Source organism: Hesperophylax consimilis, chromosome 5, assembly GCF_061612785.1.
Source record: "Hesperophylax consimilis isolate HC1 chromosome 5, BYU_Hcon_1.0, whole genome shotgun sequence".
Taxonomy (NCBI): domain Eukaryota; kingdom Metazoa; phylum Arthropoda; class Insecta; order Trichoptera; family Limnephilidae; genus Hesperophylax; species Hesperophylax consimilis.
This window is the reverse complement of record NC_142840.1, coordinates 26,503,049-26,518,720: the sequence shown is the minus strand read 5'-3', so window position 1 is coordinate 26,518,720 and position 15,672 is coordinate 26,503,049.

Here is a 15,672-nt window from a genome sequence, read left to right as displayed (position 1 = left end):
TAATACCTCTTATTGGAGAACCATGTATTTTCGCAAAATTTTTTTTCTACCTATAAAGCAGTAAACGTGTTGTCCTGTACCTGAAGCAGTAAAAACTACAACAGGGCGAACTCTGTCTTCGTAAAATTTGCGTTGATTTCCAGATTGAATCTCAAGTTTAAAGCAACAACTTTTTTACACACCATATTATGATCAATCATTAAAATACTCATTTCGGATTTGTGTCTGTAACTCTTGTGTCTGTAAATATTCTATAAAAAATTCAGACAAGCTATCAATTAGGTTGGTACCTGCCTATAATATAATTAACGGAACATTATATTCATTTTATTTTTTATTATAATATTTAAAAGGTCTAATGTAATATTAAATCTAATATAATATTTTAACAGTTTTTTGTTAATTATTGTCGCTGTACAAATTGGAATTTTAATATTCCGTGATTTTTCAGTCTACGCTAGTTCACATATTATATTTACTAAGAAGCTTTGAAAAACTCGCTCATTTGTCAGAAAAAAATGTTCATTCACGTATTATTATTGTTTCTAAATCTCACTGAGGTTGACCTAAAATTGCAAAGCCTTATCGTTTTGCTCGTTTTGTTACCTTCCTTCACCTATAGAGCCTCCGTTCATCCTTATAGTAATTTCAAAAACATATTTTGATATTAAAGTGAGATGGAAAGCCTGATAATGAATGACAGGTAAATGCAGGAAACTCCATTAATGGAGGGTTGAATACGGTTGGTGCTAACATAAATTGCCCGAAGAAGCGAAGCCAGCAGTCCACAATGTGCTTGTACCTACATTGATGTACAGCAGTGAGGCATGAAACTGGTAGAGGAAGGGTGAAAGAAGACTGAATGAATCAGGGATCTCATCAGGTGAAATAAAATCCCTGAGGCGTATGTGTGGTTAAACCATACATAACACAGGCCTGCAAATTGACACTTTTTGAAAGTTTTTTTCACCGTAATGGGTGAATCGTGTGTATTTTGGTGCGCTGAGTCCAAATATGCCCTCAGTTTTTCTCCAGCACGTAGGGATTTTCCGCAAAATGAAAATGAAAGTTATGCAAAACCCGCAGTACATATAGGTGAAAATGCTTTTTGTAATGAAAAATAAATATAGATTACTAGTGGTTTATTTACATTTTTAAATACAATTTAATAAAATAATATGTATATACAATAAGGATTTATAATTCTTTATAATACCTACATCTTTTTCCCACAAAACTCCGTTTTGAGCTTTTCCGTTTGTGTGGGATGTCTGGAAGTTCTCTATGGAGCATCCAACAGTAGTCTCCCATCATATTCACATCCCATCGTCCTTGGTACTGGAATATCGGGTCCACGGGGCACAGGTCGAAGTGCAGATTGCATGTTCGGGTAACATATATCTTTTTTATTTTCAGAATTATACCCTTGTATGTTGCAAGAACAAAAGTAGCAGTCATCGCCGTGGTTTCTCGGCTCTCTCCAAATCATAGGCACCCCAAAACGAAAAGATTTCGCCTTTCCTTTAGATCACTTGTGAAGTCTTTCAACACAACCTGAACACACTCCATGAGGGGCCCAAGATTTTTCTTGATCTCCGATCCTTACACCAAAATAGGCAAAGTACACTTTTTTAATAAACTCCGTAATACTTCGAGTTTGTTTTTTTTAATACAAGTTCGCCACAAATGTAATAGAAACTATGAGGATTATTAACACAAGCTCTTGAAGACATTTTGAAAGACACTTTAAGAATGTTTAAATTGAAATGAACAAATCGAAGGACAACGAGGGGTATATATAGGACAATGGGAAAATCCAGGTTTCACCATCTTAGTCACTAAGCAAGACACCTTTCTACTGGGTTTCCATGATTCATACGCTGACTAATACTGTTAAATATACTAATTTTTATCATATTTCATAGTTTCTGATATAAAACTATAAAGCCGAATAGGAAAAACAACTTTTTTCGGCATATTCATAAATATACGCTTTAAGGTAGGCAATCCCGCAGAAAAATGCGTTTTGCGGAAAATTCTTACGTGCTGGAAAAAAACTGGGGGCATTTCTGAGCTCAGCGCACTAAAATAGATAAGAATCACCCATTATTTTAAAGAAAGCAATTTGGTCGCAGGCCTGTGAATCATGTGGGAAATGTGAGGATTCACACATAATTTAAGGCTGATTTAATTATTCTGATGAATAGAGTTTAAGAAAGGGATACTTAGGTCGTTTGATCGTATAGAACGAATGAATGAAGAAAATACTGCATGGAGAATTTATGAAGTGAATTTAAAAGTAGTAAAAGTGTAGATGTAGTAAGTAGCGTCGGAGACGCCCAAGGAAGACATGGCACGATCAAATTAACCAAATTCTTGTCAAGAGTCAAAATAATAGTAAAGTACGTCTTAGGCAATGTACGAATGTAAATAAGACAAGTATTTTGTGCTTCTTATTAAGTCTTCTCTGCCTACCCCTGCGGAACTGTGAAAAGGTTAGTTAGTTACTCAAATTTACCTTTTAATTTCACTTTAAATGAAGTAAACGGGTATTCAACGCACGGCTAAACAACTTTGTTTCATTTGTAAGTGGGCTCAATTATTGGACCGAGTACAACTTGATAGTAGAAGGTTTGTATAGTGATTTCTACACCTGAACCGCCAGTAGGTACATTTAAGTTGAAAGGGAATATAAAGTAAACATATAATCTCAAGAGAAGTGAATTATCATTTGAGTTTATTATTAAATAAATTACATTAAGTACATTTAAGGTGAAAGGGAATATCAAGTAAGCATCATTTAAGCTTAAGAAAAGTGAACTATCATTTGTGTTCATTATTAAGTAAATTTAATTAAGTACATTTAAGGTGAAAAGGAATATAAAGTAAGCATTTAAGCTTAAGAGAAGTCAATTATTATTTGAGTATATTATTTATTTATTGTTCGAAACATTTACCGAGTGATAACAATTATTACATTAATGAAATTGCCAGTGTGCATAGATATTCAAATTCCAATTTAAAATATTTCCAGCATGCGTAAATCAAGGTTTAGTTGTTACTTAGGACGGGTTGTTTCACGGAATTTGAACAATTCATCTAATTTCAAAGTTGATTTGCAAGTTCTAGTATTGTATCATTATTGGACAGTTGCTTCACAAAACTGAAATCACAACAGAAGTTGAATAGAACCTTTACAGAACTTGAAAATTAACTTGACGAATTTTAAAATTAGTTTGACGAATTGTTCAAATTCTGTCAAACAACCCGTCGCACATAGGAGTATTTTTATTAAAACTCCGGTCAAAAGTCGATTTTACGAAGTTAAAATAAAACCTATTAAAGTCGCTCTTTTTTGTAGCTTAATAACCGGGTCAATGAATGAGTGATACATTTGTTACTCAGTTAGCCGTCCTTTCTCGCGCAGGCAGTCGGAACCCAGTCGTTGTGCAGACCGCGCGTCTTTGTTCTCGGCATTCGTTATTTTCATTATTTTGTAGTCGCAGTTGTGATTTGGTGTGCTAAATTGCGGAAAAAAATTATTACGAAAATGGAAGAAGAAGGTACGTAGAATATTTTATCATGCCAATTTTCTACTTTATGTAGAATTAAAGTGTTTTAAAAAATTAAGCAAAATTAACCGAAAACATTAAAAGAATTGTATAAAAATATTAAGATAATCACGTTTTTGATTATGTGTCAAGGCTTGTCAAACTTTTATTTTATGATTAATATGTTTACTAGGATATTTTCTAATGAATACAAAAAAAAAATTCTGCTTATATTTGCACCATTTTTGTTTTCGATCATTTGAAAGTGGTAAAGTAGAATTTGGGTAAATTTTGCTTTAATGAATTTTATTTTTTATTTTCAGATAATATTGGATCAACCATTAATTTTAGTAGAAGAGCTCTACATGACATCATGTGTGCCTGCAAAGCAAATAAAATTAAAGAAATGTTAGTGTTTTTGGAAACAAAGTTAGTTGAAATAACCCAGTGCCCTGAGGATTAAAGATTTATTTTGAGTCGCAGCCTGAGATATTTGAAGACTGAATTTAAGCAAAGATGGGAAGCAGCAGGTCGGAATCAAGAGCGTTTTTTACGAAAAAATGATACATGGCTCACATCTTCTATGCAGTTGGAAAAGTTCAACGAGGAAAGTAGACCTAAAACGGGTCGGCCAACAAAATCTTTTGAAAACTTAAGTGAGCGTAGTAAGCGACGAAAAACCAGTGAGATACGGAAGCAAATACCTCCTGAAGAACTTGTTTATGCAGCTGGAGTCAGTCAACGCATTATTGGAAATACTGATGCCTCAGTATTGATAAAAGAGACTGTAGCAACGCCAACAAGAGCATCAAAAATTCGCAAATCTTATTCTCTATCCCAAAATCAAATAAATGTGAAAAAGCACACACCACAAGAGGCATTGGCAATATTTGTTGTAGGCGACTTTACGAGGAGGCAATGGGAAATAATTTATAATGCTAATAAGAGTATCTACCCATGTTACTCATTAATCCAAAAAGCAAAAAAGGACAGTTACCCCAAGGAAGAAACAATACGTGTGACTGAAACCTGTATGGAAATTCAGGTTCAAGGTTTACTGGATCATACGGCATCTCGCCTATATAAGTACCTTGCGGAGTTATTAAGAAACGATGAAAAAAAAAACTTGGAACTTATATCAAAATGGGGATGTGATGGATCACAGCAGTCGCAGTTTAAGCAGAGATTTCAAAATAGCTCAGATAGTGACGCTAATATATTTCAAAGTTCCCTTGTACCTCTGCGACTGAATGTAAATGTAAATGGCGAAACGAAATTAATTTGGCAAAATCCGACGCCATCTTCAGTTCGATTCTGTAGACCGATTCGGATAAGATTTATAAGTGAATCCAAAGATATCACTAAGGAGGAGATAGCTTATGTTAATCACCAATTGTCACAAACAGAAATATATATACCTTCCAGTGGATTGGTGAAAATAAATCATAAGCTACTATTTACAATGGTTGATGGCAAGGTATGCAATGCTGCTACTGACACATCTTCAATTATGCGCTGCTATATTTGTGGACAGACTTCAAAATATTTTAATAAGCTGAAGGAAGTACAAGAAGTAAATGTCGAAGCCTTGCAGTTTGGACTATCTGTTCTCCACGCCAGAATACGATTTTTTGAGTCCCTTCTCCACCTCGCCTATAAAATCTCCCTAAAGAAATGGCAGGCGCGTACACCAGAACAAAAAAAAACTGTCAAAGAGACGAAAGAAAGAGTGCAAAAAGATTTCAGAGAACGAATGGGACTGCTCGTAGACGTGCCTAAAGCCGTATTTGGAAATACTAATGATGGCAATACAGCACGAAGGTTTTTTGCTGACCCTGATACATCTTCTCAAATAACCAGTATCAATTTAGAACTCATCAAGCGATTCAGAACAATCCTTGAAGTGATTTCTAGTGGAATTAGCATAGATACCAAAAAGTTTGCTACCTATGCCAACAAAACTGCAAAATTGTATGTAGAATTATATGGATGGCACCCTATGTCACCTACAATTCACAAAGTTTTAGTTCATGGGTCCCAAGTTATAAGCCATGCAATTTTACCAATTGGTCAATTATCAGAAGAGGCGGCTGAGGCCCGAAATAAACATTTTATACAATATAGGCTTAATTTTGCAAGAAAGTTTTCTAGAGAAGCCTGTAATAGAGACATTATTAATAGATTGTTGCTAAGCTCCGATCCTTATTTAAGCTCCATTAGACCCAAGAGTCAAACCAAGAAAAAAGCATTTTCGAGTGAAGCGCTTGGTCGCGATTGGTGATGGTCGCGATTGCACCGTCATCTTTGCCTTCTACATTAAATGATGAAGAAGATGACGTTAGCCTGGAAAATATGGAGGAAGAGGATGAAGATGTAGAAGATGATGTTAGCCTAGAAAATATGGAGGAAGAGGATGAAGATGACGAGTACGATTGAATATTTTTAATTTGAGTTTTTGAAACTGAATAAAATAATCAAAAATTGCTTTATAGTAAATATTTGTACTTTTTTATTTAATTAAAGACTGTATTATATAATAATACGTTGTTTTATTATAAAAACGACCATAAAATAGTTTTGACCGGATTTCACATCGAAATACTCCTATGTGCGTCGTAAGTGAAATGATGTTATTAGTAAAATAAGTGAAATATTTATGAGCAATTCAAAATATTACAAGTACCTATACAGAGAAAGAGAATAATGAAAAAAAAAATAATAACTAACCAATTACATAATTTTTCGTTGAAATACTTAAATTGACAATGACGTCATATATCAATGCCGTTATAGTATAAAGTAGCATTTGTATTTTTTTTAACGTACGAGTCTGTTTATAAAGAAGTTTATTATGTCGTCTACGGCATTATTCAATCTACATTGCTGTCGGAACCTTTGGTTTCATACAGATGCGTATTTTATTTATTTTTTTTTATTAATTTCTGTTTTCGAATTTAAAACGTGCTATTTTCTCTTTATAACACTGTTTAGATCTATTTCTCACCACAACAGTAAGGGAGACACAACATTTCTGTGAGACAATATTAGTTGTTGCCAAAAGCGAACAAATTAGCCTGACTTAATTGCCAGCAATTTATCGCAATAAATTGTGTTAAGTACCTTAATATAAAATGAATTAATAATGTTTTTTCTTTGACTTTTTTTTCAACAAACAATATGATTAGGATAGTAGAGTTTCCTGGTTAAAATGAAAGTAAATTAAATGGTAGGAGAAGTCTGGGATGCCCTAGGAAGACGTGACGCGATCGAGTGAACTGAATTTATTTTATTTTTATTTGGTACAATATTTTTTACATTTTAAGTTTTCCAGTAATGTAGGCCTCACTGGGTGGCTTGCCCGTGCTGACGCCTTCATTTTTTAATATGAAAATATAATCTACATAATACAATTAAAGAGAAAATAATACATTTAAAATTAAAAATACAAAATAATATATTTAAAATTAAAAAATAATACATTGAAAATAATCTTGTGTGTTTGTGAGTGATGTGTGTTTGTATTGGTTTTGTGTGTTACGTGTAGGTTTTATTTTTATTTATGCTATGACATTTTGGTAATATTGTCTTTTTTGTTCTTTAATCCATTTTATAATTTTGTGTGTGAATTTATTTTTATTTTCCTCAATTTTAATTTCAAGTTTTACACTGTTGAAAGCTTTTATAGCATGGTGTTGGTAGTGTCTTTGTCCAAAGCTTGAATTTACTGTCAGAGTTTGTATGTTTTCTTTGTACGCTTGTCTAACTGGTCTGTTAGTGTTATTTTGTGTATGTTGAAATTTTTTTTTTGTCAAAAATGTAGTTTAGTAGTGTTTTAACGTATAATTGGCGTATATCTATTACGTCACAGCTGTTGAATATTTGGTCTGTATCAGTCAGTCTATGTTTTTTTAGTATTACCTTTAAGATCGTTTTTAAATACTTAATTCGGGTCTATGTCAAGAGTCAGAATAACAGAAGAGTGTATGTGATACGACGTATGAATGTAATTGAAGCAAGGAGTGTGTGCCAAGACCGAGTTGTATGATGATACATCCTCTATGCCTTAGACAGAATGATGTGATGGTTATTTAGTTGGTCAGTTAGTAAGTGTTAGCGTACAAATCCAAAAATCGCATCTTGAACAACTTTTTAATCTTGTGCAACCTTTTTAGTATTAAGAACGGGTTATTCCACTGACTTTAAAGTTGTATTCAAGTTTTGTTACTATTGAAGTCAGCCCATGATGAAATAATAATAGAACTTGAGTAGATCTTTGAAAAAACTTTTACTTGTAAATTTAAAGAATTGTTTAAATTCTAAGAGAGGTAAACAATAGTAACTGTTTATTCGCAGACAATTATAATGTTGCGAGGCATATCAGCTGTTCAAATTATTGTTGGTAAAATAAAGTTGTTTGAAAATAGGTGTAAAGTTTTCATTGGAAACCAGAGCATTCCATGTGAGAATTCTCGACGGCCAGATATCGAGATGTTATGTCACAAACGTGCCTAAGGCTGGCCGCATACATACGTTTTCCGTATTCGATTTCCGAATTCGTTTTCCGTATTCGGAATTCCGTGAGACTTGCGCAAACGTTCGTTTTTCTTCATTCGGAACGTATAAACGTCAGTACCAGTGTTGCCAACAAGGGCGATATATCGCCATTTAGGCTACTCAGAGCGAGAATCGGCGCCGAAAAAATCTAAAAGGCGACTGGTCGCCAATTAAGCTACTTCAAAAACATCAATTTTAAACATGTCCCGAAATTCTCTAGCCACACCCCCCCCCCCCCCCATGAAATTTATTTTTCTGGGGACAAATTTTATATTTTCTTGAAATTCTCTAGCCACCCCCCGAAATTTTTATTTTCACGTAAAAACATCAATTTTAAACATGTTCCACCTAACAGTAAATTCGGCTACTTTACGCTACCTTATGTATGAGAAACGGCGATATTAGGTCAAGATCCGTTGGCAACACTGAATTACTGAACGGAAATTTCCGAACGTTTGCGTCGGCACAAACAAAATGTATGCAAGAGCTGCGTTCCACATGACGTCATTAGGTTTTTTCCATTCGGTTTCTCCGAACGCGCCGGCTTGCATTCGGAACGTGCGTAAGGAATTTGTTCCGTTCGGAACTAAAACGAACGTGTGCGGCAGTTAATGTAGTTTCTAATGATTCCGTGCATTTGGTTGTCCGAATACGGGAAACGAATTCGGAAATCGAATACGGAAAACGTATGTATGCGGCCAGCCTTAAAGGGTTAAATACTGTTAATTCCTAAAATTCGGGTATTTACCGTGGACCTCTCCGTTTTTTTTTCCTATTTTACAATCTCGGTAATATATTTTTTTTGTGGTGATCTGGACTGCACCAATTTGTGGTGGAGTGGTTCCAGTTTTTGATACATTAGAGCGGTACCTCCACATATATATTTAGTGGATTATCTTAGAGTAATACGCAGGATGGGTAGACTTAATAATACATAGTTTGGGTACACTATTTACGCTGTTTATTGTCGCACTAGTTGTACAAGTTATTTGAATGAAACTTACTGGCAAAAATATATGATACGACAGCAGACATACTCGTTCATACGTCAGCATAATTGTCCTATCTTTTTCATACACGAACGTCTCTTTCATACATTTAGATATGTGTTTATAACATTTTAGAGAGACAAACTTATTTCAGTTCTATCCGAATTGTATTTTGTTTTTTTTTTTTAAATTTATTTCTATATAATATTTACAGTGTTCACATAATTATTTATATTTGTAGGTACATGATATATTTCAAACTTATAACTATAATATGTTGTGTGTAGGGTAGGTTTGAGAAAGTGAAACTGTATGTGAGTAATATTGTATGTTTCGTGAACACCTCACTAGGAGAACCTGTCCTGAGGTGTTTACGTGGTTATGTATAGGTGTGACAAGTATTTATGTGTTGTAGAAGAAAGTTTTTATATTTTATAAGTTTTAATTTTTGTTTTGTTTTTTGGATTTTGTAAATTGAATATTCATAAAATTTTTATGGTTTTTGTAAATTGATTATTCATAATAAATATGTTAAAAAATATAAATTAATATATATTAACATATATATGTAAGTGCATATATTTGTATTGTAAGTGTGAGTATAGTTGGTAAAATCTCGAAAAACGTGTTTATTTATTATACACTTTTTATTGTTTAGTTATCTTTGGTTTGGAGTTATTATGTTTTGAAAAAATAAAATATCTTGGTTTTTGATCCAGGCTGTGATATGTTTTTTGTGAATGTTTTTGGATGTATTTGTAGTATTTAAATAAGTATTTAAATCGATTGTTTTACAATTATACATGCTTCATGCTGGAATCCTCTACATATGGCGATAAAAAGCTTGAAACAATCTTGCGTACACATATATATGTAATATAATCCTTAGTTAATGCTATTCAGTGGCACACTTTTATAACGTATGTACCCTCGCAGCTGTGGGAAACTTTCTCCTAAAGAGTCTGAAGGATGTTTGCCATTTGCCCAATTTAAAAATCTTTAATGATTATAATTGAAATTACTTAAACTGTGTTTAGTGACTTTTTACAAACAAACTGCACCACTATATTTAACTTGCTATTGATTCACTTTTTATCTCGCTATTGATTCTTTTTTTATCTTGATTTGGTCATCATTTTCAAATTTTGAGCTGAACATGGATACGTATAAAACCCTTTTCATTTTTATGTATTTTTATTTTTTCAGTTTCATTCCCAAAGTGCCAGAATTTGCTGAAGATGCCTTAAATTTCAGATGATCTAGCATTTCAGATATAGTCCTTATAATTATGGATTTAAGTCATTTCACTGACTTTCGAAGATATTTTGATTCTGCCAACGTTGGATGACCTATTCCGATAATGACCTTTTTGTCAATAGAATTTGTGTTAAAAAAAATGTAAAGTGTATCTATTGTCAAATAAATGTTTTTATTATTATTATTATTTTTATTATTTGTATAATTCATATCTTTATGGTGTGGAAAAGCTATTTTGATTTCACTTTATAATAAATACACTATGAACATGATTTACTGGCTAATTTTTTTTAAAATTTGAATACATAATAATAAAATAAATAAAAATAAAATAATATCTACGTGCCCGAGACCAGTGGGACTAAAACATTCCCGATTCGGGGAATATTTTGAAGTTAAAGAAAGTGCGGAGGCGAAGGAGATGGTGAAAGAAAGATTAAGAAGCTTGTGCGTAAGGCTAACTTATTATTTTTACAGCGCTATTATTTCTTTATTTTTTTTTCAAAGTCCAGGATCGTAAGTTGATTTCTTTAGATCACAAATTTAACATTCTTTCTTTTAAGCATACACCATACGGTATTTGTTATTTCTCGTACTGGGTGTCCAACTTTGTGCTTTTCGCAGCAATACATAGCACTCATAAACTGGTCGTACATAAGGCAAACTGAAAATCTCCACGGAATAGATCGAGTTTCCTTTTCATGAAATAAATGTCGTGTTATCATGAATATTTCAGGGAGGTAATGGATTTAAATGAATTATTTGTTACGGCGCGGTCTGTAGGGTGGGATATGCTCCCAGCTTCCAAGGTATATCCGTATTTCAAATTAGATTCACAAATACTCAAAAATATTATGCCTTTTCCTATTTACCCTGTTTTCACATGCTATACTTAGGGCTTGATGTGAAGTTATTGTATGGGACTGGGAATGATGTTCAAAACAAAAGCTTTCTGATTTATGACTTATAACATAGGTTTCACTATTTTGCTATCACACTATTCACTATGTATTATTCTTAAAATATTATAAACTAAAATGTTTTATATATAATGTATTTGAAAAGAATAAATTGTGAAAATGCTTTTTGGATTTAAAAAAAAAAAATTAAAACCATTTTTAAACATCCATTTAATGTAAATAATAATATGTTTAGTTTGTTGCTAGAAATTGAGACCGGGCTATAAACCTGCCTTTGCTATCCCTGCGTGTACATAAACAATTAATATTATATTTTTTTATAAATATACAAAAAAAAAATTAAAAAATAGAAATGATTTTCAAGAAAGACTCATTCTCACAGCCGGAAAACAAACAACAAAACCACAATTAAACTATACTGAATAGCTATTAATCATTTGGCTACCCGAATTAATTAAAAAAATAATTTATCTTCACTTTATCCAGGAAAGTAAAGGGACTCATCATGGCAAAGTTAAGAAACGTTTTTTGTGATTAATTTTATTTGTGATTTTGCCGTAAACCAGACTAAACTCACATCTTAAACAAAAACCACATCTTGGTAGAAGATTTTTAAATATTATTATATTATAGGTTATTTGTAGCCCGAGAAAGTTTGTAATTAAAAAAAAAACATATTAAGCCCCCCTATCAACACTTTGGTTACCCGAATGAATTAAAAAAAATAATTGATATCCAATAGATCTAGAAAAGTAACAGCACTTTCCGTTGTCCACCACATTGGATGTTGCGGCGCGCTCGTAAAACGCTGAATATGTTTCCACTGGCCACAATGTCCCAATATAGGCTATCTGGGAAGTGCTCCTCTACTAGTTTCCTTAGATTATAGAACAATGGGATGCAGGAAGCGTGAACCGCAAACGAAAATAAAAGACGACGCTGTAACAACAATGAAACAATGTTACTTTCTTTGAGCCACTATATTTTTTTTATATTAACTCCAACTGGTTTCGGAACAACCGTTCCTACCTTTAGGGCAAATCATGTACGTTTAAGTTTAAGTTTCAAAATATTGAGTAAACATGTATTATTAGTGTTGAAGTTGGGGGCGGAGGCGTGAATAGGGAATAGTGAAGAGTTGGGGGAGGATAAAGAATGCAGTAAATAAAACAATATTGTTGGATTATGAAATTATAATGGATAACCACAAAGTTAAAACTATATTCAAAAGTATATCTATATTATGTTAAATATTTACAAACGAATATTGAGCATACACATTGCACAAAATGAATACATACAAAATATTTTGAGATTTGTTGGTAGATACCTACATAACCGGAAATAAACAAATTAATCACGCATTAAAAAAATTACCCACAAACTCAAATTATATTATCAAAACGGAAGAAGTCTAAGAACGAAACTTCAAAACCTCAAATCTACAAAACCTAAATTCGTCATGGATGCGGTCTAAGAAGTCTAAAATGCTGAACATAATACCCTGACATGATTAAAATCTATTACTAGAATATACAAGGACTCCACACAAAATTACACGACCCTAAAACAACAGTACCTTTACACAGACACGACATATTTGAGGCGCCAAGTGCCAAAGGAGCTCAAGCGCCAACTATACAGTTTTTGGTATTTGAATGTAGATTTTTTTTTCTGTTAATTGTAATGTTTCATGCCACAAAATCTAATCAAATATTAATAAATATTTTTCAATTGATATTTATTCTCTGCGGCATCATTGTTTTGGCAGTTATGTCGGCACGCCACAGAAGCTCATCCGCCATTATTCTATGGAGAGTGCGACACCAAAACAGCTTTTAGGTACATGAAGGGTTAGAAGAATGTTTTAGATGTGTGTTGCACCTGTAAACATGGAAAATTTTAACATACTTTACTGTGTTTTCTTTCACTTGCGCTGTTGTTTAAAATATTTTAGATTACTATTGAAGAATTTTTATTAAAGTAATTTAAGTAAATATTTCCACAAAACCTCCATTAGGATAAAATATTCTTATTTCTAAATTCACCTGGTTTCATACCGAATTATAATTGAGACCCTAAAGACGGGTTGTTTCGGAGAATTTGAAGAATTCATCAAATGTTTGGGTTCTGCAAAAGCCTTATTCAAGTTATATTAGCATAGGCTAGTTGCTTGACAAAACTGAAATAATAACAGAAAAATCTTTCCCAGAATTTGAAAATTAACTTTGAAATTTGAAGAATTTTTCAAATTGTCCGAAACAACCCATCCTTAAAAAAATCACCCGAATCCTTGAACAACAATTATTGTGTTAAATTTGAATAACAATTTTGTTATTTTGATCGAGTTGAAGTAAGAATTTGATTTAAAGTTATTAATACTATTGATTAGATAGACGCTTATTACAACAAAACAATCAAAAAGCTTTGAAATCCTTGTTTTTAGGACAAAAACGTGTTTTGTGGCAGTCAGGTTTTTGTGGAATTTTTCATAATGACGTTGTTAGGTTTGTTTGGCATAAATATCTTGTGACGGTTACATTTATCAACATTGGGGAATATGTTGTTAGCGATACACCAGTTGTGGAATTTGTCGATGTTTGACTGTAAGATTAGACAGTCGCTAATATTGCATATTTCTTTGTGTAATTTGATGTCATCGGCAAAAATAATAATTTGTATAATGTCGAAACAACTTCAAAAACAAAATTATGCTATTTATGAATATGAGGAATAGAATGAGGCCAAGATGGCTTCCTTGCAGTAGACAACTAGTTGCATAAAATAACTTTGATTTGGAATATTTAATGTTTGAAAAATTGGATTCTGTAAGACAAGTAACTTCAGAACTACTCCAACAACTTGCATCTCAGTCTTAATGCGTACCGTTTACTGAGTAATAACTTATGGGATACTTTATCGAAAGCTGTTGAAAAATCTGTATAGATACTGTCAATTTGTTTTTTGTTGGTAAAAGATTCCGTAATATAGTTATGGTAAAGTAATAGGTTAGTAGCAGTTGACCTTCTATCGAATCAAGACCTCGTTGTCATTGTTTTCACTACGCTATAGACAACAAAATCTTGCAAAAAGTTAACGAAATTAGGGATCTAGGAGTTATGTTTGACAACCAATTAATATTTGCATATCACATACAACAAATAACTAATAAAGGCATGAAGACACTGGAATTAATAGTCAAAACTATCGAAGTCTTAGATTCATTGTAAGTTATAAAAGTCGTATATTTATTAACTTTAAACTTCACGTACCAATTCAACACACAAATTATACATTCTTACTAAATACGGTTAAAATACATACGCTAGAAGACAGAAGAAAAATAAATGGCTTAACTCTTATGTTTAAAATCATTCATTCCAAACTAGACTGTTGTGAACTCCTGCGTATCCTGCATCAATCGAGCAACCAGGCAAAATATATTATTCTTTAACAATAATTAAATATCGTTTTATTCAATATAAGTTTACTAGAATACAGGACATACATGAATGATGTTTTTTATGTAGATTTATATTATTATTTAGAAGCATCGCGTAAGAGCCATTACAATATTTTTTTGTACTTATTCTTCTTACTGTAAAATACCTATTATGAACCTGTACTATTATTTTACGCCATCTGCACTTTTAAAACTGTTTTTTCTTTTTTATGTAAATTTAAATGCAAAATTATATAAACCATGTATTTTATTCATTTTAACTATTTTTGTTATTTTTGCTGTCGTTTTTTAAAAATTATAAAAACTGCTGCTGTCATTGTATTATGAAGTAAATCTTGTAAAATATGTATCATGCCCGTCAGGGCGTTTAAAATAAATAATGATTATTTTATTTTAATTTCATTTAAATTTTTTTATTTTTATAATTTTCGCACACGTATGGTTTTTGTTACGGCAACATTTTTTTCACAGTTTTATAATTAATTGCAGTTTATTGAGTATTAAATTAGGAATATATTAACTATTGGTTTTATTGACATCTATGGGATTGCGGGGTTCTGGACAACTCTCAAGGAACCATCAAAATGAAAACATTTTATACAGTTATACTGATATATCCTTTATTTGGCAATAAGGTTATGCATAATTTTACTAAATTAGCTTAAAACTATTGTATCGAACAATTGTACGCTGAAAGTTACTGGCTCTGTTTCATTACTTTTGTTAAAGGTACCATATATTTAAAAGCGCTTACTGCTGTGCACGACTGTGTGCACTGATGTGGGACGTTTGTGTTGCTTCTCTCGTGCCATCATCGCATCGTTCAACCCTCCAGAGGTTAGAGTAAAACAGCTTTTGGCCTTGCCACTATGTGCGGGTAAAAACCACCCTCACAGCGAACGGCGCGGTGGCTCCACGCTGAAGTGAGGAGTTCTCCA